At 38.8% G+C, this 22,860-nt stretch overlaps 1 long non-coding RNA gene across 1 annotated transcript in view; it reads right to left on the minus strand.

Annotated features, from left to right (window-relative positions):
* Positions 1–537: 537 nt before the first annotated feature.
* The window catches only part of LOC148219713 (uncharacterized), a 98,448-nt gene continuing 76,125 nt past the window's right edge, over positions 538–22,860 (minus strand). The window contains exons 2-4 of the long non-coding RNA XR_015799443.1: positions 10,588–10,658; positions 3,489–3,694; positions 538–2,924 (exon numbers count right to left, since the gene is read on the minus strand). This is a non-coding gene — a long non-coding RNA (uncharacterized LOC148219713). The remainder of the gene's footprint in view (positions 2,925–3,488; positions 3,695–10,587; positions 10,659–22,860) is intronic.

Here is a 22,860-nt window from a genome sequence, read left to right on the forward strand (position 1 = left end):
TTCAGGTAGCTGGATAAATATTTGTTCATTTAACAACTCTTACTAAACTTTCTGGCTTCTTTTGACATAGAAAGCGAAAATATTGAGTTACATTAGGGAAAACTTTGCATTTATTTCTGATTCAACACTGCAGATGAAATTGGAATAAAACTTCATACTGCCACTGAAAATTTTTGTCTCTGTCTTACTAGTCCTCTGACCTTCTCTCAACAAACTTGTGAGCTATCCTGTTAAGTCATAAGCATACCTCTTTTCATGTTTGAAGTGACTGGTTGATGGTTCAACCTCACAGTGAGATAAATGAGTAATTCTATACCTGCAATAATAATCCAAACCCATTTGTTCTACTTAGCATTGTCTAAGTGGCCAGGCTTGTGTGCTCCCTCTGCTCATTTCCAGTTTTCACTGTTGAAACCAGAATAGAAGGATAGATGGACCCATCAGTCTGACCCTACAGGGCAGCAATTTTTCACTTCTTTTGAGGCATTGTTACTGCAGAGAAGAGAGTGATAAGAATCAATACATGTCTACAAACCATGATTTCTGAAAAAACGCTATATTAGCTGGTGTTGTATCACCCACAGAAATGAAAGCAGAGCAAAGAAGGAAAAATATGGCAATAATCTTCAAATATGTACCTGGCTACAGCCAAGGAAAGGAATAATCTCTTCATGATTACTGTATTAGCTAGGAAATAAATTACATGCTTATGTTTTTGTGAAAGCAGTGAGGATTTGGTATCAGGTAAATCATTCTAGTAGAACAAGTTTGCTGAGAGCAGCTGCATAATAGCTTAGAGCAAGGAATGCAAAAATACATCATGAACAACACAAACATAATTTTAGTTGTGTCTAGTGGGTTGGAGATGTAGAGTGGTTAGTTGTCCTTAGCTCAGATGTTCATTTGTGGTTTTATGAATTTAGAAAGACCAAATGTTCCTTCCGAAAACAATGCAAAGTTTACAATGTAGTTACTCGAGTAATGCAGAGAATTTGGATGTTGTCCCAGCCTGGTACTATGCTGAGATAACAAATATCAAGGAAACAGATGTGAAAAAAAAAAAGAGTTAGTTAAAGAAGCAACAAGCAAACTACCTTTGGAACTGGAAACAGCCTCATTTTTCATTAAATGCAAAGTGTTAGCATGCATTAGCAGTTATTTCATCTACCATTTTGTTTCAGGTCTCTGGCATTTCTGCAGTAGAGTTGTACCTCACTAAAACCAACAAAACAAGCTGAGATGGAGATTCTGTGTTTTGGCTGCTTTAGTTGCCTGGATGGGCTCAGAAGCTCAGATATCTCCATGGGAGTAATTTCTTCATCACTAAAATATAGGGGCTGTACTGGATCTGGCTGGGGTGAAGCTGATTTTCTTTATTGGGTCCTTTATGTGCTGTGATTTGGATTCTTGACTGATAACATGCCAGTGCTTTGACTGTTGCTGAACTATATCTGGACACTGTTAAGGCTTCTCCTTTTCTTACTCTGATCTCCCCAGACAGTGGGCCATGGGTGGGGAAGAGGCTGGGAACAAACTCAGACTGACAATTGACCCAAACTGTCCAAAGGTGTATTCCATGCTGCCTAACATCATGCTCAGCAAAACAAGTTGGCTGGAGCAGGCAGAACTTTCCAAGGTAGCTGTTGCTCAGGGACAGGTTAGGAATTGTGTGGTTGTGGGAGGTTGTAAATGAAGCATCTGCATCACCTGCTCGGTTTCTTTTCCTCTTCCTTAAGTTATTAAGCTGCATTCATCTCAACCTGCATATTTATCTTATTTTTGCTATTCAGATTCTTTCCCCCATCCTGCTGTGTGCATGGAAGGGTAGTGGAGAGTAAGTGAATGGCTGAGTGATTGCTTAGGTGCAGGACAGGATCAAGCCAGCATGGGAGGGGTGAGCACAGTCTAGCTCAGAGATGAGGCAGACCTTGATCTGGGCCAGAGCTGTGTTTGAGTGATGTGTGGCAGCACAAAACATAGCTATCTTCTCAGATGAAATAGGCGTGGAAAATAGTGTGACTGCCAAGGTTCAGCAGGCAGCACTGCAGTAGGCAGTGTGGATCCATCCTTGTTCATGTTTTTCTAATCAAAATCAAGAGAGAATTTTTTTTCAAAACCCTTGGTAATACCTACTTTACTGTAGTAAAACAAGAAGGAAAACAAATCACATGACCCTCCCCTGAAAACCCCCACCTACACCATGAAAATCTGATAAAAATTTTGAATTCATACACTGTTTGAACAGCCTGTCCAAATTAAAATTTATAGAAGACTCTGAGTCAGATGAGCTAAAGATAGAAGTGCTGCATCTTGGGGACAAGACAATTTGTCTTCCTGTCTGAGAAGGGCCATGAATATCTGAGGGCTGAAAACATATTGCCATATATTATGAAACACTAATTGCTTGCCTAAGAAGATGTGTTTTATTTTTGTTACAGCTCTGCACAGCAGAGAGTGTTAGAGTGAACAGTCGAGCCATTCCCACTAGGAACTGTTGATTTGGGTTTATTATTCTATTTGAAAGCATATACAATGTCAGAGTGACCCTGAACAGTGTGTACTAGCAGGTGTTTGTGTAAGATTGCATCAAATGAACATAAATGCTGTGAAATCTCTGAATAATTACTGCCTAAATGAATAAAACTGCCTGTCTGAATTGGTTCTCACAGTTAGAGTGGAAAGAAAACTTCAGGGAGCATCAGGAAAAAGCAGAAAATCAGCTCTTAACACCACAAAATGTGCTCATAAATCTTTCTTGTGTTTTTCAAACATGCTGATGAGTCACTGAAGATATTGTCATCTCTAAATTTCAGTTTCCTGGATGCAAAGGGCTCCACCCTCAGTTTCTTCCAAGGAGTTAGGATCCCAGAATATGATCAAAAATTCGGATAGGTTAGACACTCTGTCTGCTGCATGGGCTCCCCCTAAAAAGAGATGAGTACTTATAAGTTCATAACCTCTTTACAGAGAAATATCATTCCCTTCTAAGCAGAAAACACAGAACTGCATGCCAGATCAGAAGGTTAGGAGAGGAAATAATGATATAAAATATCCTTCTTACACCTCCAGCCACACAAGAGCACCAGTGTTCTCAGTAGGTTTTATTTGTTGTTTAAAATTTTCACAATTTGACTGAACTAAGAGATATATAGACTTATAAGACATATATATGTGTGTGTGTGTGTGTGTGTGTGTGTGTGTGTGTGTGTATATATGTATATGTGTATATATATAGGTGTGTATATATATATATATATAGACACAGTTTTTTGGTTAATATATAAAATTCTTCATAGCCCAAGACCCTGTCTTTGAAACTACAGAACTCAGTAATTGTCGGTGGTGAAATAAAGTCAAGTCATAGAATTTGTTCATGTGGAGGATGTGGAGCAATAACAGGTGAGGAACTGAAAAAAGCTTTTCATTCCAAACAGATGAGGATAAAAACATGTTTTCTCTAGTAAGGCCACTGTTATCCTGGAGCTTACCCTTGTTGTCCCAAACTAACCAAGACCATATGCAGATAACATTGTGAAATTCGTTATAAACATGATGATAACTGTTTTACTTGTTCAGACTTCGTTCAGGTTATGGTGACACTGAGGGGTGAGCACGACCTGGTAGTTAGGGTCCATCCCAGCACTCCCACCCCAGGGAGCAGGGTAGGCTGGAGGCAGAACTTTTCCAGATGTTTCTGTGGAGAAGAAAAAAAAAAAAGAAAAAAGAAAAAAGAAATAAATATTAGCATTGTGCAGAAGGGCATGCAGTCATACAATGGGGGGTTGAGCATGATCTGCATTGTCCATGTTATAGATACATGTTTTATCTACCAACTTCTGTCCTGCTGTCACGTAGCCTGTTCTGGTGGAGGAAAATGTGTCTTCCTTCTGCACCTCACCTGTGCCCACCTCAGTCATTTTAAACATGCAATTGTCAGAGAGTGCAGACTGCAGTATATGTGGTCCATAGGATTTTGCAAAGGCAGAAACCCTATTGTTTGCATACTGGCTGCTTCTTAGCCAACATTCATGTGACTTCTTGCTGTTGTTTCATTAGAAATATCTGCTTTCTGTCTCTGCAACTACCTACTTTCTTTTTTATAGCTGTGTCAATACATGTTTCTTTGTTGAGGTCCCCCCCTTTCCGCAAACTAATTTTTTATTCAAAAATGAGCTAAGATGACTAGAAAGGCCGTTTGTTCAAAGAGCCTGCAATATGTTGATGCTTTGGATGGTAAATAAGACCTTTGAAATAAAATGTGATCAGTTAATCTTTTCATGGAAGTATTTGTTAAAGTCTGTTCTGAAATTAACTCCCATATGATAATTGCATTATGGATTTCTTATGATTTATGATTTATAATTAAGCTCTGGTCTTGAAATATATATGATTATTTCATTATCTGTGTGATATACTCAGTTATCCATCTTTTAGCCATGCAAAAATACCTGAGTGTAGCAGTAGGTGGGGTGTTGCAGCAGTGAGATCTCAAAGGGATATGCTTGGAAAAGTGCCTTTTTTTTGTGTTGTTGCACATAGTTTACTACAGTGAAAAGCAAAAAAAAAGCTTATCTGTCTTGGCATGTGGTACATTTAAAAACTGGAGATATCCCATTATGGAATCTTGAAGGGGATGTGCAGGGTGTGCTGAACATCTCCTGTGGATGGGAAGCTGAAACAGGGAATTACTAATGCTTCATCACATCACTGGTAACTGTGCAGGAACAGTGAGCACAGCTGTGCTGACAGAAACTTTATACTGCTGAAATCTCATCCTTCTCAGTGGTGCACCCAGAAATGAATCTGAAATCGCACAGAGACAAGGCAGTGTGTTTCCAAATAATTTTTGCTTAGAAAGGTCCAGAACAGAGACAAAGCTTTAGGAAACCCATAATACAGACCATAAATAGTTTGACTGATAGACTTTGACTTACCCAATCTGCTGGTTCTTGTGTAAAACTTCTATAATTCCAGAGGAAGAAGTATTATTGTTACAGCCTCTTGCTACATAAAAAATACTTTGAGTCTGCACATTTCGTACGTCTTGATTTATGACAAACGACCTCCAAGGGATTGTCTTCCTTCATATACTTATAAAGGAGCAGGTGACCATTCTGCACTTTAAAAAATCTCCTTCCTCCCAGGTCTCAAAATACTGGCAAAATTAATACAGTTAATAAACTTTTTTTTCCCCACTGCTTTCCCACTTGTGAAGTTCTTTCTTGTATCTCATGGGAAAGGAGGATTTCTCATAAGCAGCTGTTTGAATCAGTAAAATCTTGCTACCAATAAGTCACCCTGTTATCAAGGTTTAAACACCTTAAAATGTAAACAATGCATCCATTGTGTAGGGTTTTAATGTCTTGGAAATTGCTGTACTTTTTTTTGTTGCTGTTGTTGTGTTTTTAGTTTCTGGGTACATTGCCTCATTTTTAGATACCTTAGGGTTCTGCAATCATTGAGATTATTAAGTTTTGGCATTTGAATATTGCTTTTATTACCTAGCTGATAGCCATGTGTTGGTTTTTAAAGTGTTTCCTAAACTTTGATATTTTTCAAGAAGACATGTAATAGAAATATTTTGTCAACATAACTGCAGTGAGGAAGGGATTTATATTATTAAATAGCAGCTTAAAATAATAATCATAAACCTAACTGTTCATCAGGGTTTATAATTTATAATGAGGGCGGCTGTGACAATATAAGATTTTATGGCTGAGGTAAAGATGAGCCTTTGATGGTGGTATGAGTGTGGAGGTTTGAATATCTTAGCCTTTCACATGGAAAATTGCTGTTTGCTAATTAGATGAACACAGAAAGCGTGTGAGCACAGACTTGAGATGTATGGTAGGCCATATACTAACCTCCATTTTGCTTTAATTTGCTGTCAGGGTGTGCCCCTGGCAGCGAGGGATGAGAGAAATAGAAATGACAGCTGGGAACTGAGCATCTGCACAGGGTGTACTCCTTGGCATGCTGCCCAAAGAGTATCTCCAGAAACTGCCTTGGTCTCACATTGTGAATTGATATTCCACCCAGGAATCCACCTCTGCCCCAAATCATATGTAAACAGGATTTGGTCAGATCTGAGGGTGTACTGGGAGCAGGGAGAGCTGAACTCTGACAATTTCCCTCCCTTTTCCTCTCCCCAGTGTGTTTGTTTACCAAGCAATCTGCTCAGCACACACTCCCCACAGTCTGCCTAGCACTGATGGAAGGGCAATCCAAGGCTACTGTCTTTTGTTCACATTGGAGACCAACTATCACAACTCAGGGGCCTCTTTCTGGTGTAATATGGTAATTTTCTAATGAAACCAGCTTCGTTTTCCTTTTGTTCTGACACCACTGCCTTTTCTTGGGAAGGGCTGAACTCTTCACTTGCCTCAGCCATCACAAGTTCTTGCTGTCTTGAAAGATTATTTATACTTTGGACAATGACAGTCTCAAAATGCCAGCTTGCAAAGCAGCTAGCCAGAAGTAGGTGGGACATTACCAACAAGCCTTCAGCTCATGACTTTTCATTGTGAATGCACCTTTTACTCTCTGTTTCAGGAAAAGAGCAGAACAAAAGTTTTTCTGTTTTCTGTCATCTTTTATTTTACACATTGCCCTGATCTCCTTTAATCAGCCTCCCCCCATACAAACTGCTGATTGTCTCTAACAACCTCTCAAGGTACATCCAATGTGCTGTACTTCCATGAATATAAGTATTTGTTTACCTTCTTTTTTTGGGGTAGAACACAGCACATTAGGAAATCTAATATAAAGATTATTTTTTGTGAGTTCTTCAAATTATATTTACTTGTAATCAATTTGACTGTGTTTAATATTATAGCTGTCAGATCACAATGTAAATAGAAGAACAGAAACAGAAATTTCAGGTGCACATCCATAAAAATGAAAACACCTAAAACATTGTTTGGATGTGAAACATCATAACCCCAGCTTGCATCAAAGTCAGATCACAAAGTTATATTAATCATTTGCAACTTTGACACAGGGTCATTGGGGACAGGACGGGTTTTTTTTCCTTACACTAAAAGAGGTATAAAAGGTACAAAACTATTGTATAACTGTGTCTCTTTGACAGAACAGTAACAAGTGACATTAATGAGAAGAAAGATGTCTACCTACTCAGAAAGTAGGGTCCCCTGTGGTTCCTTGCCTAACTTTGGCACAGGAGACTTACTCAGATATGTAGTACTGCATGCTCTTACCATGTTTGTTACACGTGCTTCAGTGAGCTGAATTGAGAAAATAATCTTGAATGTTTTTTTCAGGGCAAAACTGTTTTCTTGCAGTTCACCCAAACAGCTTGTCATATTTTCTTTAGGTGGAGAAGACTAACCATTTTCCCATCTCTCCCTATTGTGAATTGAACTAATGATGGCAACTAAACCAGCACTTACAAATGGGGCAGCCCAAATGGAAACTTGCCACAGTCCAGACTTACCAGCAAACATCACTGCCATGGTAAGACTTATAAGAGTTGAGGTTCACTCTGTATCAAGCACTGAGCTTTGTGATGGCAGCAAAATGTGCCAGCATCAGAAGTGCTGCAGAGAAGCCATGTTCTTAGAGGGACCTTTTGGGTGGCCACCAAGAGAAGATAAAGTTTGATAGAGCTCATACTGCTCTCATTCAAGCCAGAGCAGCGTTTCCCTTTAGAAAGAGATGTTTTTCTCTGCTGGGTTAACATTCAAAGCATTGTCAGCTTAAAGAAAGAGTATGGCCTATTTTACTGACAATAGCCATTTATTATGGGCTGGCCAGTGGGTGCAGATAAATGGTGTAAGGCTGAATCAGAAACAGTGAGTCCACTCCAGTCCATGTCAGGCATCTACAGATGAAACAAATTCATACAAATTGTGCCCCATGGAAGGTCTGTAGAGTGCAGGATTAATGTGATTAATGGTCTCTGGTATATAATAACTGCAGCAGATGAAGGAGTGAAATATGGCTGATTGTTAAACTGTTCAGAAATAAGGAAGGTCAGCCCAAAGTCAAATCTGAGACAAAGAGAAAAAGAATTAAGCACCATTTGATACACTTCAACAAAAGCCGTTCTGACTTCTTGAAAGCTAGTTCTGTCCATTAGCAGGTACTATGTGTTCAACTCTTAGAAAATATGATGGGAGATTATAATAATAGCCATGAGTGACTTCAGGAAAGCATATCCCGTGGAGAAGCTGGGTAAGTTCAAAGGGTAAATAACATTTCTTATGAAAACAAAACTCCATAGTCCTGATTATAGTAATTGTCCCAACTGATGAGGAAAAAATGAAAAAGAAAGAAAGAAAAAATAAAATTGTAAAAAGAAAGGAAAAAAGAAAAAGGAAATAAAAAAGTAAAAGAAATCAAAACTGTAATGTAAGAAAACTGGTCTTGTTTTCCTATCTAGTGCCAAAAATAGAATTTGAGGAAGAAATCACAGAGCCTTTGAATATTACATGATAATGCAACAAAATATAATACAATAAAATATATGCTTTCTCCAAGGTTGAAATGTTCTGTAGAAGTTGCTTGTTGGACAAATTTCCACCTGGAAGATTTTTATGTTGTCTAAGCAATGAAAGCAACTGAAGTTTATATGCAGTTGATATAAATTCCACCTAATTTATTTGACTAAGTATAGCCATAAAGCACAGAGCAAAACACAGCAGCCAATAACACTACATAGATTTTAGGACCTTGATTTGATCTCCCATCAAAGATGTATCTTGGGCTCAGTGAATAGGGCTGAGCAGCTCTCTGACTAAATGAGTGAAGGAGAAGCCTGTGTGTCCATTGTGTGCACTCTAGGCATCCCTGACGGACACAGACAGAATATGGTTGTACTTCATGACAAAATGTTCAAAATATTCCATAATAAAAACCAGGAATTGTGTTTTCAAATTTTAAAAGCTCATCTCCACACATTCTTCCTCCTTCATCTTCAATACATAAACTTCAATCATTTGGCATTTTCCCTGTTTAAACTTAATGTCAGACTAATAATTAGTTTGTGTTTGTCCATGACCTTATATGCTACAATGTAAGAATACTCTTTTAATGTCAGAATTTTAATCTTTATGGTTCCTTTTGATCACTGACTCACATAAACACAATGAACTCCACAAAATGCAATAAATGAAAACCTTTATTTTGGATCTGAACTGAAATAAACCTCAGAGTCTTTTGAGCTGGTAGTAGAAGCTCTTTTTAGACATGTACAAGGAATCATCCTTATGCCTAAAATATTTCCCAGGAAAAACAGCCATAACTGTTATCTAGTCACAGATTTATTTTGTAGGAAAAGTACAGATTCTGTTGGAATTGTTTGACGTGCAATGATTTGATAATATAGTAGGAAACATAATGATGATATTTAGACTGGTCTTTGTTGTTTGTCAGTGAAATCACGTTCTCCAGTTATCTCTACTTAGACTCAACAGATGCTGTAACTCTTAAATCTGTACGTGATAAATGACACATTTGGCAGTCTATTACAGGAGAACCAAAGGCAGACAGCTGCAGAATTTGTATGGAAGGGCAGGGAATTTCCCCTTCCCAAGCTGGTTCTTTGTAGGCAGCAGAATAAGGAGTGACTGGGAAAAATATAAGAGATGCATTCTGCACTTATGGGTGCAGACCTGTGACTAGAGCAACAAACTGATTTGAAGTTGCAATTTCCAACTCTTTCACAGATGTGAGGAGTGAAAATTATAATTGTTTCATATAATTTATCATTCATGATAGATTTTGCAGAATGATGCTGAAATAAAATGTCAATTACTATAGTTTTTTGTGGGAAAAGTGTCACTTCAGAGAGCAGTGAGACATTTTCTTATTCTTTCTTGCTGTAGTATGGCAATTATAACCATATTATTTTCCTGAAACTGTATTCTGTCTTACTTAAAAATGGACTCCTGATATAGAAAAACACAGGGAATATCAGTGGCACTGGGAGAGTCTTGGGAATAGCAACCTCTGGGCATAGTTTAAAGACCCAACGTTCTAAAAGTACACATGAATTTTAGGTCTACACTCAACAGAGGTGAGAAAACACCCCCCATCAATGTTTGCCAGCCCATGACTATGTCCCCATTTGGCCCCTCACCAGGACTTGCACACAAAAATAACTAAAAAATTTGTGCAACTAGATTGGATGTGAACTGCATGAAGCATGTATTTCTTTAATGGAAGAGTTACCTTTACACTGACAAAAAAAAAAAAAAAAAAGCACCAATAATTAAGAACTGTTATATAGAACACTTTAAAAAGTGTTAGGAAAGGGTGAATAGAGAGACAGATAAGGTTAACACATGCATGACATGAACAATATATTCCAACAACCCCCCTGAAAATTTCTGTTTCTTAGCACAATAAAACCATCCGAAGATAAATTACATGAAAGCAGTACTAGAGAAAGTAATTCCTGGTGTGAAAGGAGATAGAACAAATGACCCCTTCCTTCCATTTCTTGCTTACATAAAGTATATACTGTGCTGTTCCCCTGTGTAATTCACACAGACTCAGTACTGAAACTTTCTTCCTTTTGTTCAGCTGTTGCAGGTCTGCAGAAGAAAATTGCTGCATAAGACTTACGTGGTGTGATTTATCAGAGTGAAATTGCTTTTCATGTGGAATTGGTAATTTGTAGGCAGGAGATGGAGGCACTATGGAGGAAACAGAACAAAATGTTAAAAATTAAATACTGTTGAAAAGAAAATTAAAACTACTTATGAAAGAGAAGAAGGAAGACTGTCAAAGAGAGGACTAGATTCCTAAAATCATCTCTGAGGGGTTTTTTTGTTTGTCTATTCAGAGAAATTTGTCTTTTTTTTTTGTTTTTTGTTATGTAGAGTGGATTTGTCAGAAAACAATTAAGTCCCACATTTCCATACAATATGTTTGAATCTCAGGCTTAATTTTCCCATTCTTTATTGTTTTAGTGCAAATCACCAGTCTAAAGTAAAACTAGCTTGTAATTTTTCTTGGGATCCTTTTCACATAGCATCTTGTACTGTGAAAAGTGAATTGGGTAATAATCTTGTTTGGGACAGGCTACAAATTTAGGTGATAAATTTAGGGAAACACTTCAGATAGGTTGGTTTACTAATTTTAGGGTGGATGGATGGCACTGAAAGGCGTACTGTGATGAGTTGTGCTGAGCTGAGCTGTGCTGTGGCCAATGTGCTGGAGGGAAGGGATGCCATCCATAAGGAGCTTAATAGGCTTGAGGGGCGTGAACCTCTGGAAGCCTCCTGGAGTTCAAAAATGCTAAGTACAAGGTGCTGTACCTGGGTTGGGACAGTCCCAGCCATAAACAAGGTAGGCTGGGTGGAAAATGGATTAAAACCAGCCCTGTGAGCAGGACTGGGGGTGCTGGTGGGTGAGAGCTGGACATGACCCAGCCATGGGCACTCCCAGCCCAGAAAGCCAAACGTGTCCTGGGCTGCATCCAAAGCAGCGTGGGCAGCAGGGGAGGGAGGGGATTCTGCTCCACCTGGAACCCTGCATCCAGCTCTGGGGTCCCAGCACAGGAAGGGCCTGTTGGAATGCATCCAGAGGAAGACCACAAAGATGATCAGAGGGCTTGAGCACCTCTCCTGTGGCTGAAAGGGTTGGAGTTCTTCAGTCAGGAGAAAGGAGACTGGAGAGACCTTATAGCAAGCCTTCCAATATCTACAGGGGGCCTGCAGGAAAGAGGGAGAGAGACTTCTGGCAAGGGCCTGTAGTGACAGGACAAAGGGATAATAGCTTTCAGCTGAAAAATAAAAGATTTAGATTGGCTATTAAGAAGAAATTATTTTCTTTGAGAATGGGGAAAGACTGGAACAAGTTGACCAGAGATGTTTTTCCTATCCCTGGGAGTGTTCAAGGCCAGATTAGATGGGATTTTTAGCAAGCTGGCCTAGTGGAAGGTTGGGTTTAAATTAGATGATCTTTAAGGTTCCTTCTAACCCAAGCCTTTCTATAATTCCATGATTCTATGATTCTATGAGTCTATGATTCTGTGACTGTGGTCTGAAAAAGTATGAAGGAGGCCATTATCACTGAAACAACAATTACTATGATAGGCTTTTTATGCACTGAAACTCGTCACTTTCTAACAGAATCTTCCTTTTTGTTAACTGTGCAAACTTTGGTAAAGATTCACCTCAGACAGTAAATAAAAATGAAGGACTTCTACCTTCCCTAGTTTATGATTCCTGGTAATTCCAGAGCTGAGTGCAGCCCCTCAGCCTTTATATGTAGTTGCACAGAGAGTGCTTTATACGGATCTTTCACTAAACTTCCAACCTTGCAGACAAACACGTCTTGCAAAAGCAGCCAAACATCAAAGGAGATACAATGCAAGTAGGCCTGTAACTGTACCAACCTCCAACCAGGAATAAACAGGAATTCTTAACTTTGCCTTAATTCTTTTGTTATGTAATCAATGAAAGAAGTCAATAAAACTCTACCTTGCAGCTACTTCAAGTTGCAAACATTTTGCTTAACCCTAAGGGGACAACAGGAACGAAAAAAGAATATATTTGCAAGCAAATGCAAGAGAGAAAAAAAAAGTTAATTAATTAAGCACATTGTAAATTTATTAATTATCACAGCACATAAAGACAATAAGAGTATTTTATTGCTGTTTTTATTTGTCAATAGACTGTTACAGGGTTATGGCAGCATATGAAGTGACAAATGTTTTATTACACTTTCTAAAGCATCTTCCCAGTATCCATGGAGTATTATTTGTTTCAGCCCTATACAAACATACAGATTCCAGCCATTTTCTCCACCATTTGAAGTTTTCTCATCTCTAGCCTTCCAAGTGTTGAAAGTGACTTTTGTTTCCTGCTTTAGTAGTACTTTAAGTACCAATAAAAGCACTTAGTTACATTACACCTGCTAAAATCCTCCTGAGATTAATATTTAAGAGTGAAAGTTCTGTCCTCTCAGTCACAGGTGCTTTTGTGAAAAGTGTCACTGATACATGAAAAAAGTGAGGTGTAGGACTCACCAATGTGCAACAGTTGTTCTGTACTAGTAACATTTTTCCTTAAATTGAATATCCTCATATTTTCTTTTATATGGTTTTCCTAGTGACCTTACTGTTACGGAAGTATGTAGCTGATGTACTCAGCTGAGTTACTAAGGAATCTCACATGCTGACTTGTATTCATTCTCCAAGTCCAAATTTTGTTGTTGTTGTTGTTTTGATATTTGGCATGAATGTGAAGTTCACATAATTATGCTATATATCAGCATAATTTTCTGAAATCTGGATTTTTGTTTTCAAGCTAAACAGAAATGGCAGTAAGGAGTCAATTAAGCACCATAAATGACTGCTATATGGAGAGTCAAAAAACTAGTTTCAGAAGCCTTGAGCAGATATCTAATAAAGCCTTTCAACAACAAAAATATTTCTGGCTTCCTAATTTCTGTCAAGCTGATACTGTGCCACTCCTGGAGTCTAAGCAGCTCCATCAACAGTTTGTGCTACTTAAGCATTATGTCACTAGGCAGATGTTAAACCATGTTGATTCAGTACTAATTATTTCAACAGGCTTGCATTGAGAGCCCTGCTAGGAAAGTTTCAACTGCAACTTATTTGGAGAACAAGAATGCTCAAAGAGCAAGGGTCAGGCATGTGTTCAAATCTGATATAGCTACCTGTAGCACATGGTTTTAAGTGCTCTAACTTTGAACAGTCGCTTTAATATAAGAGTCAAATTGCAGACTAATTTTAACTTGTTAATTTTCCCAGGGTACTCATGAACTATAAAATTACTTCTGTACAGTGATGTCCATATGAAATTCCATTTACATATGGGTAAATGCCTCTTTTCATACACACATATATATGTGTGTATCTGTGTCTACTTGCCTGCCTATAAATAAAATTGCTGCATTTTTGAAGTAGGAATAGACTGTCTAGTTTGGGAGAGAAAGGATTTCAGTCTGTTCTTCCTACCAAGTGATAGTGGGGACCACAAATGGGTGAGTTCATAGGAAAAAAAGGAAGTGTGAGTTTGAGCCGAGTGGATTGGTCTTGGGCAGGAAGTGTGAGATGGTTCTTGTGTTATAAACCATTGCTGTAGGATTTTTGAGGGATCTAGCACCAGGCATGGATTTGTTACAGCTGCAGTAGGTCACAGCCTATGACCTTCTGCCCAATTGTTGAATATTTTCATTTGTCACTTAGTGAATGTCACAGAGTCTCTTCATGGGCCCTTTGTGCACCTGGCTGAAGGCCCAGGAAACATTTACAAGACTTGTACCCCGTGAGTGCCTCTGTCTGGTCTCAGTCCTTCATGGGACTGAAGAATGGATTTCACCCTTTCAAAGCTTTTCCAAAGCGCAGGGGTGACTATGAACTAACTATAACATACATTGAAGGACTCTAGCAAACAAGAGTTAGAAAATGCCCTCAAAAGAGAAAGAAAAGTTTAAGAGATATCACCACATGGCAGAGGGATGAGATGTTATCACTTCCTGTCCAGATGTTGAGAATATGAAGAAATCAAATAGCCTTTTTTCTTTCTTCTCTTCATTATCAATGAGAATTCTTCCCTTTAAGCATTAAATCATTTATATTTCTTTTAATAATTTGACAATACTTGTAGAGAGAGGTAAAGATGGAAAATATTTGCCCTGATATTCTAAGCTTTAGAAGGAATGTTCAAATTTTTGCACAAAAATACTTTAATTTATGTTAATCTTTAAAAACCCTGAACATAATAAATACAATAAGAACATAAATCAGTGGAATAGCAGGAAATAAATCCTGGAGACATTGAAAGAAAGTACTATGTCAAACATAGAACATCGGATCATTTTTTTTACTTTTGTTGTTTTGTGTCAAATGCAAAGTGCTATCCAGTCATAAAAGACAATAGGGTTATGTCCTTGCCTAAAAGAAAAAAAAAAAAAAAAAGCATTGATTCATGAAATTCTGCAGAAAAAAATATAATTTATCAGTTAAGAATACATGTTGAGAAGTATCAACATTTGCATTGCACTGTTTCCTGGAAAAAGACATGTCTAAATTACATCAGTTAATTAATATTTAGGTCTAAGCTGTATAAAGAAGAATTGGCTTATTTAAAAGCTGATTAAATTAATATTATTATTGTAACAATAGAGCAGTTCTAAGCACATCCCGTTTGAAAAAAAAAAAAGAAAAAAGAAGTGTTACAGTGCATGGGGATGCTGTCAATAAGAAAAGCATGTGGAGTTTTATTTCCAATATAGCAAATACAAATATATTTGGGTCACAGAATTACTGTGCTTTCTACATTATTGCACTTCACCAGTGTGCTGAATGGGTAAAGGATACCTGTTCATGTACCCCAGTGTGGAGTAGGCACATGCGTGTCTTGCTGCCTTTGTATGAGGGGGAGAGATATTTCAGATTCACTTACCTGGTTGGGGAAGGAGCAGAGAGTTTGAGAGCAGTCTAACTGAGCTTATTTTCAGTGTACAAGCCTCATGGATCAAAAGTTTACAAGCATGGAGATCTGTGAGATCTGGCAATCACTACTCCTTCCCAATGATTTTTTTTTTTTTTTAGTTAGCTTCAAGACATATATATGAGTTCTCCCCAAAATCCTAGAGGAAAAAGACCCCATATTCTTTCATTGACAATAACTAATAAACAGCCAATTTGTTGTTTGGTCATTTGTTTTTTATTTTATTTTTTTCAGATCTTAAGAAAAACAACTACTATTTAAGGGGCGTGATTAAACTGCAGTGGTGTTGCTGTGGTTTATTGTGTTGTCTCCTCCTGTGAGGAAGGAGAAAATATACTCTAGGACGCAGCTCTCTGCCAGAAGTACCTCTGTGACTTTACTGTTCTGTGCTGTGGTCAGACAGTTTTGTGTCTAAAAAAATTGTTAATTTAATCCAGTATGGAAACGCTATTACATACTTTAGTCTTTCCCCTAAAAAGGAGAAATTTGCTACTCAGTTCTCAATGTGGCAGTTACTTTTGCAAAACCAGTAGGGGTTTAATGACCTACAACATCTGCATTAAATGTGATTGAAACTGATGACTGGGGTAAAGAAGTTACTGGGAACGTTCACAGACAAATGATGAATTAATAAATCCAGTTTATGTATGAAAACAAACAAAAAAGCAGAGAGAAGCTGAGTGACTTTAGTATGTATTTCATCACACTACCAATTGCACTGTTCTCTGGAAGCTAGAGAGCTAAAGATTTTTTTCTGAGTAGCACTAATCCTGAAGACCTAGAGGTATATTTCATGATTTCTAAAAACTTCTATCTCTTTCTCTAAGAAAACAATGCAATCAGTCTTAAAGTCAAGGGAAATTCATTAATACAAGTCGCCTTGAGACTAGAGGTGGGAAAAAACCACTGGTGTTTGTAGCCAAGGTGAACCAGCTTCTGCTGTGGTTTGTTTTGTCCACTAAAAATAGAAATTAAGGCCTGTTGCCTTAGCTAGTGCTTCTCTGGAAGCCATGCACAAACACCACAGGAGGACCACAAGGCATGGAAAATTGTATCTCCAAATGATTTGCCATCAGCCATGGTGACATGCTTGAACTTAGGGTGCCTGGGGCTTTGCTCATCCACGCACAGCAAATGCTGACCTCAGACCTGACAGACACGTAGGACACTTGGTGTGAAGGCTGCTCCAGTCCCCCAGCTCTGCTCCTGCAGCCTTGCACAGAGAATGGGCTTTCTTCTGGTGGATTCTGCTGCTTCATTGGTATGAATGAATGATGCAGGGCCCTAGTTTTGAATTTCTTGTTTAATACGTTGCAGGAGTCTGCAACCCCATAGGGAGAAGGGGTGTTTGCATTCTAGTTGATCAGATATATCTGCTGTGGATTCTACTACTTAGCTCAGATACATCATTTCATGGGTGTAACAGTAGATGCTCACCATTCTGACACTGGTTTAAAACAAGAAACTGCACTGTTTTTATCTTTGTTGTGCTCTCAGATGGCTGTACATATTTTTCAACTCTTTTTTTCACTGGGCAAAGTCAGCCCCCTTAAGTTGAGAAGGTATTTTGTAACTGGGACAGAATAAAATCAACAAATCTTTGTCTCTGTGTGTGCTGTTTTCTCATCTGCATTTACCTTGGCTCATACAACTGGATTTCATTCACACTTTGAATCACTCTAAAAGATACTGTGCCTGGCTTCCTCTTGAATGGTTGGTTTATCTTATGGCTCTGACTAATGAGGTCTCTTTGTGAAAACTATCAAGTGCAGAAGAATAAAAAAGAAATAAGAGAAGAAAATAAATAAAATCTGTATATTCCAGGGGATCCTTCAGAGGTAACTGACTTATATCTTTTTCCACTCATCTGCTTCCAAGCACAGAAACACTGTGCAGCAGGCTGGTGATGGATGGGAAAAGTAATCTTTTGTTCTCTAGAAATAGACAGCAGCACTCTGTCTATTGGCTGTTGGCTATCATTATCAACTTCAAATCACCATATTTTCCTCTATCTGTGACATTTGTGAGCTTCACATGCATGTATATGGTTACAGGAGATGGATTCCTTATATAAATGGGGTTACATCAGACTGGTGACCAGTCACCTATGGGGTTCTACAGGGCTTCATTTTAAGTCCAGTTCTCTTCAATATCTTCATAATTAACTTGAACACAGGACTTGAAGGGATACTGAGTCAGTTTGCAACTAACACTAAATTTGGAGGAGTTGCCAACTCCCTCAAAGGAAGACAGGCCCTGCAAAGTGACATCCACAAATTAGAGGGCTGGGCATTGAGCAATAACCTGACATCTAACAAGGGCGAGATTCTGCATCAGGGATGGGCAACCCTGGATGTACAGACAGACTGAAATGAAAGTAATGAAATGCTGTAAAACAGCACAGTGGGAAGGGACCTGGGGGTCCTGGTTGAAGTTGAACACGAGCCAGCAGTGCCCTGGCAGCCAGGAGGGCCAACCCTGTCCTGGGGACATCAGGCACAGCATCACAGCCAGGCAAGGGAGGGATTGTCCTGCTCTGCTCTGAGCTGGGGCAGCCTCAGCTCCAGTGCTGGGGGCAGGTCTGGGTGCCACAACACAGAAAAGACACTGAGCTGTTGGAGAGTGTCCAAAGGAGGGCAACAAAGAAGGTGAAGGGTTTGGAGGGGAAGCCGTGTGAGGAATGGCTGAGGGCACTTGGCCTGTTCAGCCTGGAGGAGACTGAGGACAGACCCCACTGCAGTTACAGCTTCCTTGTGAGGGGAAGAGGAGGGGCTCATCTCTTAGTGACAGTGACAGGACCTGAAATTGTGTCAGGGAAGGTTTAGGCTGGATATCAGGAAAAGATTTTTCACCTAGAGGGTGTTTGGGCACTGGAACAGTGTCCCCAGGGAAGTGGTCACAGCATCAAGGCCGACAGAGCTCAAGGGCACATATTATAATTCTTGGATTGTCCTGTGCAGGGCCAGAAGTCCTGCACTCAGTGATCCTGATGGGTTCCTTCCAACAAAGGATATTCTATGATCCTGTGATTCTAGGTTTCACAGTCAAATACACTCAGGTATGCACACATGGAATCCACCAACAGGTCAATATCACACTGTTTATAAGAATTATTTCCAGTTCCTACCCCATACAGTGTAGCATGAATTAGCTAAATGCACTCTGTATGCGTTTCTGTTTAGGGAGTAAAAGACAGTTTTCATCTTTTGATAGACAAAAAAAGTAGTTGAATTCCACTATGTACCATTACGGGACATCACTGCTAATACCAGTGATAGAAGCAAAACACAAAGTATTTCCTTAACCATAAGGAATTGTGTAAGACAGAGAGAATTTTATTTGCTCTCATTTAAGAAGTCCCTTAATAGAAGGGAGAAATAAATCTTCAGGAGAAGAAGCAGTCTGAATGCATACTCTGATATGGTTTATCTTTTTGATTCAAAGAGCAGTTGCTGACTCTGTAGAAAGGCAGAATTGGAAACTGGATTACTCTGAAGTGGCGAAAAAGATGTGAAATACTTAATCTACACTGCAGCAGGCTGCTGACAGGTTCTTGGTAACAAAAAATGTAATTCCCTAGCTATAATTTTCTTTTTGAGGGAGTACAGTACAATCACTGAGAATCTATGTATCCATATTCTTCAACTTTAAGAAAGGAATAATATCTTTTTTTTTGTTTATAGGTTGTGATGAGAGACAGTGGAACTAAAATAGACACATGTTTAAGAACTCAAGGTCCAAAATACATTTGTATTTGAAAAAACGAGCCTGAAAATCTCTAAAAATAACAAACAAAAAAATTTCTTGTTTTTGTAAAACCTCTTCATTTTCTCTCCATTTAGCTAAACCTAAATTATTTGATACTACTTCAAAGGCCTGAAATGCAAATATACACAGCTCTCATCTTCATGAGAAAGAGAAGGTCTAAATTGTGTATCAGCAATAAACACAGCACATTGCCTTGCTTGGAGCCACCCCCCTGTCTTTAGAATATACATAAGAAAAATTACATTGAACATTAAATATAACAAGAGAAAATTTCAGGCCCTTCCAGTAAGCTTTATCTCCTTTCTTTTCATCCTATTGCACTTGCTAACAGGGGAACCTGCAAAGCTTTTAGGCAGCCATAGTAACAACTTGTCTTTTGATTCATGTTTAAGTAATTTTCATAACTCTTCATACAGCCTCTTCAGAGATACCAATCAGTAGGAACCCACCTATTTTGAGGTAAGAACATTCCAAATTATAAAGGATTATTTTACATCCCATACAGGACAAGAAAATACAAATTTATCCCCTAGCTCTCTGCTCTCACAAAATGTGAAGCCACATATTTGATAGAGAGCATAGGCAGACACAACACCTTTCCCTTAAGTACTAAAGTGTTGCAAAGATTCTTGGGATCTTGGCTTTAGTTTCCCCACTGTCATATATTATTTTATCACACTACATCTTTTTGTCTTCGTATTTAGGTAACGACCATTTGGAGTTTTGTGAAATATTGTGAAATGGTGTCTATTTCAGCATAGTACCAGTGCAAATGGTCACACAAGGCAGTGACCAAGGGGCAATGTTTTCCCTATAAGATGTCAGGCTTTTCCTGTCATGCCTTCTTGGTGCCTGCAAGAGCAAAGAACAAAATGATTCCAAAGGGGTTAAGAATAGGGAGGTAGAGATGTCATGATGAGTGCATTAGCATGAGTCTGTATTTTCACATGCTGTGTTGAATTACAGGAAGCTTTAGAATGAATCCCACAATATCCTTCCCTGTATTTTATGTTTTCTCACTATGCTTCCATCAGTTCCACTACATGGCATTACAGAGTCCTGAAATGCAACACCTGCAAACATTAGTGTATTAAACAGTCGAATTCCCATTTTCAGGAAAATGAACAGAAAAGCAGGCTGGTAGTTTCTGGCTGGCTTGTCTCCACTCTTAAATTAAAACTTTCCATAGAGCAAATGAAATAAGAGACTGCAGTTAGTGGGGAAAGGGCAGGTAAGAACCTGACTGTGACTGAGCTCCTCTCCATGCAAGTGAAGAGGATCCATCTCCAGAGGACTTCACCTGCAGGAATTTAATTGTGACTAGGGCTCACTTTAGCCTGTTCAGGGATGCAGATCTTTTAGTACATGACCATCAATGCTGGAAGAATGAAGACGTGAAATACAGTGCAGTGGTGACAGTGGGATACTTGCAAGTAAAGAGCTATAGAAATATTTTATCTTAAGAGGCAGGAAATATCTAGCCACCATTTTATTTCTCAACATCCTGTAGAAAGTTTCCAAATAGAAAGCAGATAGGACATGCACTCCCCATTACAGACGCTGTAAAATCTGAACTTCATTCGGTTGAAAGAACAGGGTCAAAAGGTTTTAGAACAGGTTTATGTTCCAAGAGCTGATCTCTTTCAAAAACTTCTGAGGTTCAGTTTTAGGTTTCAGTTTTCTCACCCTGAGTACCTGCCTGAACCCTTGTATATATAGCCAAGTGAAAAAAAACAGCACTGAAAACAATGGCATCATGAACTTCTTATATATTTCTGAGAAAAGTATTTAATCTCTTTTCAGAGCTTTTCCACTGACCCAAGCGGAGACATCCCTAATTTATGTTGTTGTAATTACCCAGTGAAGATGGTTGTCAGATACATTCTTTCTGGTATTGACGATTATTCCTCCTTTACAAGGTGGGGAGAAGGATATGTGGGCAGTTTGGAGGGAATGTGGGCTTTTAATCTTATCAGGGGGAGTAACACTTTTGTGATAATTATAATTTTATTCAGTGCAGTGTTCCCGTGGAGCAATGCAGATGCTAAACTGTTATTTATCTCTGGTTATCATCCAAGATAGAATTGAAAAAGAAAAACCTCTTCTTGTATTTTGTTATATATCTAATTAGACATTAAGACTACCACAGCATTTTTATGAAAGGATGTATTTAAGATGCAGTTTTGGAATTGCAGTAGTAACAACATTTGTTCTGTGTGGTAAACAGAAGCCTTTTGGCAGTGGGATGCTTTAGTTTTAAAAACTGCCAAAAATTGCTTGTTTATGTACAGAACTACAGCTACTCACTGTGCCTGTGAGTCATATGGAAGGGGGACCAGGGTAAACACAGAGCTGTAGTAAAAAGGTAGGTGTGCAGGAAACATGCATTATTATGCTGGCAAGCTAAGCACACTGCCATTAAGAGGGAAGAAAGAGGGTGTGGGGGAGAAGAGTTGAAGCCAAGCCTGGATATTCTAATGTAATTTGGAAAGGACTGCAGAGTAGTCTAAATGGTAATGGTTTTTGACAGTTTGATATGTATTTATAGCTGTTGCCAGCCCTCCCTGAATATTATGTAGGACTATCTGGGATTTTCTGGGTTTATCACCACAGGCATGCAGGATTAACAGCCTGATGAAGTCAAAAAGAATTACTCAGCCAAGCCAATCCCTATACTTGTATAATGCCCTTCACACAAGGTCCCAGAGCACTGCACAAGAAATACCATAGCTGCCAGAAAGCATAGTGAAATAAAAATTCGCCACCTAGGCTTGGAATCCACCATGGAGCTGGGCTACAGATTATCTCCTAATAAAAGCTTCCAAAGAGCCAGTGCCCAGCAGAGCAGAGAATGGGCATCACTCATGATGCTCCCTGTCGGTAGCACTAAAGACATATCAGATTTCTTTGTGCTCAGCACTTTCACAGTGGAAATATACAGATCGATAAAAATTTCCTGAGGCAGCTAGAAGCTAGGTGAAGGGAGCTCCAATTAAAAGTAGATACAGGATACATAGGATTTCTTTTGCCACAAAACCAGTAGTCCATCCTACCTGCAGCTTTCATCTGGTTTTCTCCAGCCCCTTTTTCTTTTTCCCTCTTAAGTATTCCTAAAAAATTTATCTTCAAACTTTGCAGTAGCATCCATGATGCAGACACAGGAGGTTTTCCTGATTTTGCTTGTCTCAGTCTATATTGAACTGTACTTTTTCAAAAGATTTGCTAACCCTTCACTTAATTTCTTCAATCAGAAAAATGCATCCAAATAACAATGAAGCAAATAAATTTATGCCAAATGGCAGATTAAAGGTTCATCACTCACAAAAGAGCAGTGATAGAGACCATGCCTGCATTCCCTATCACAGACCAGTTGGGGAGTCTTGTATCCCGCACTAGCCCTCTATCAGAGTTTGTCATAAGATGGAGATTCTAATGTAGTTGACTATAAATTGCTAATTATTAGAGGAATGGTTGAAGATTGCTGATGTTGCAGCCTAACTGAAAAACAGCAGCTTCTTTCTGTGTTTTTCAGCACTTTATCTCATTGACTTGTTATTGATCAGGATCCTTCTGGGCAGATATCAGCTGTACATGGAACCAGATAAAGCTCCAGGCTACCTGAGATAAAGAGGAGCAGTCTTTA

This window comes from Sturnus vulgaris, chromosome Z (assembly GCF_052056855.1).
Source record: "Sturnus vulgaris isolate bStuVul1 chromosome Z, bStuVul1.hap1, whole genome shotgun sequence".
Lineage (NCBI taxonomy): Eukaryota > Metazoa > Chordata > Aves > Passeriformes > Sturnidae > Sturnus > Sturnus vulgaris.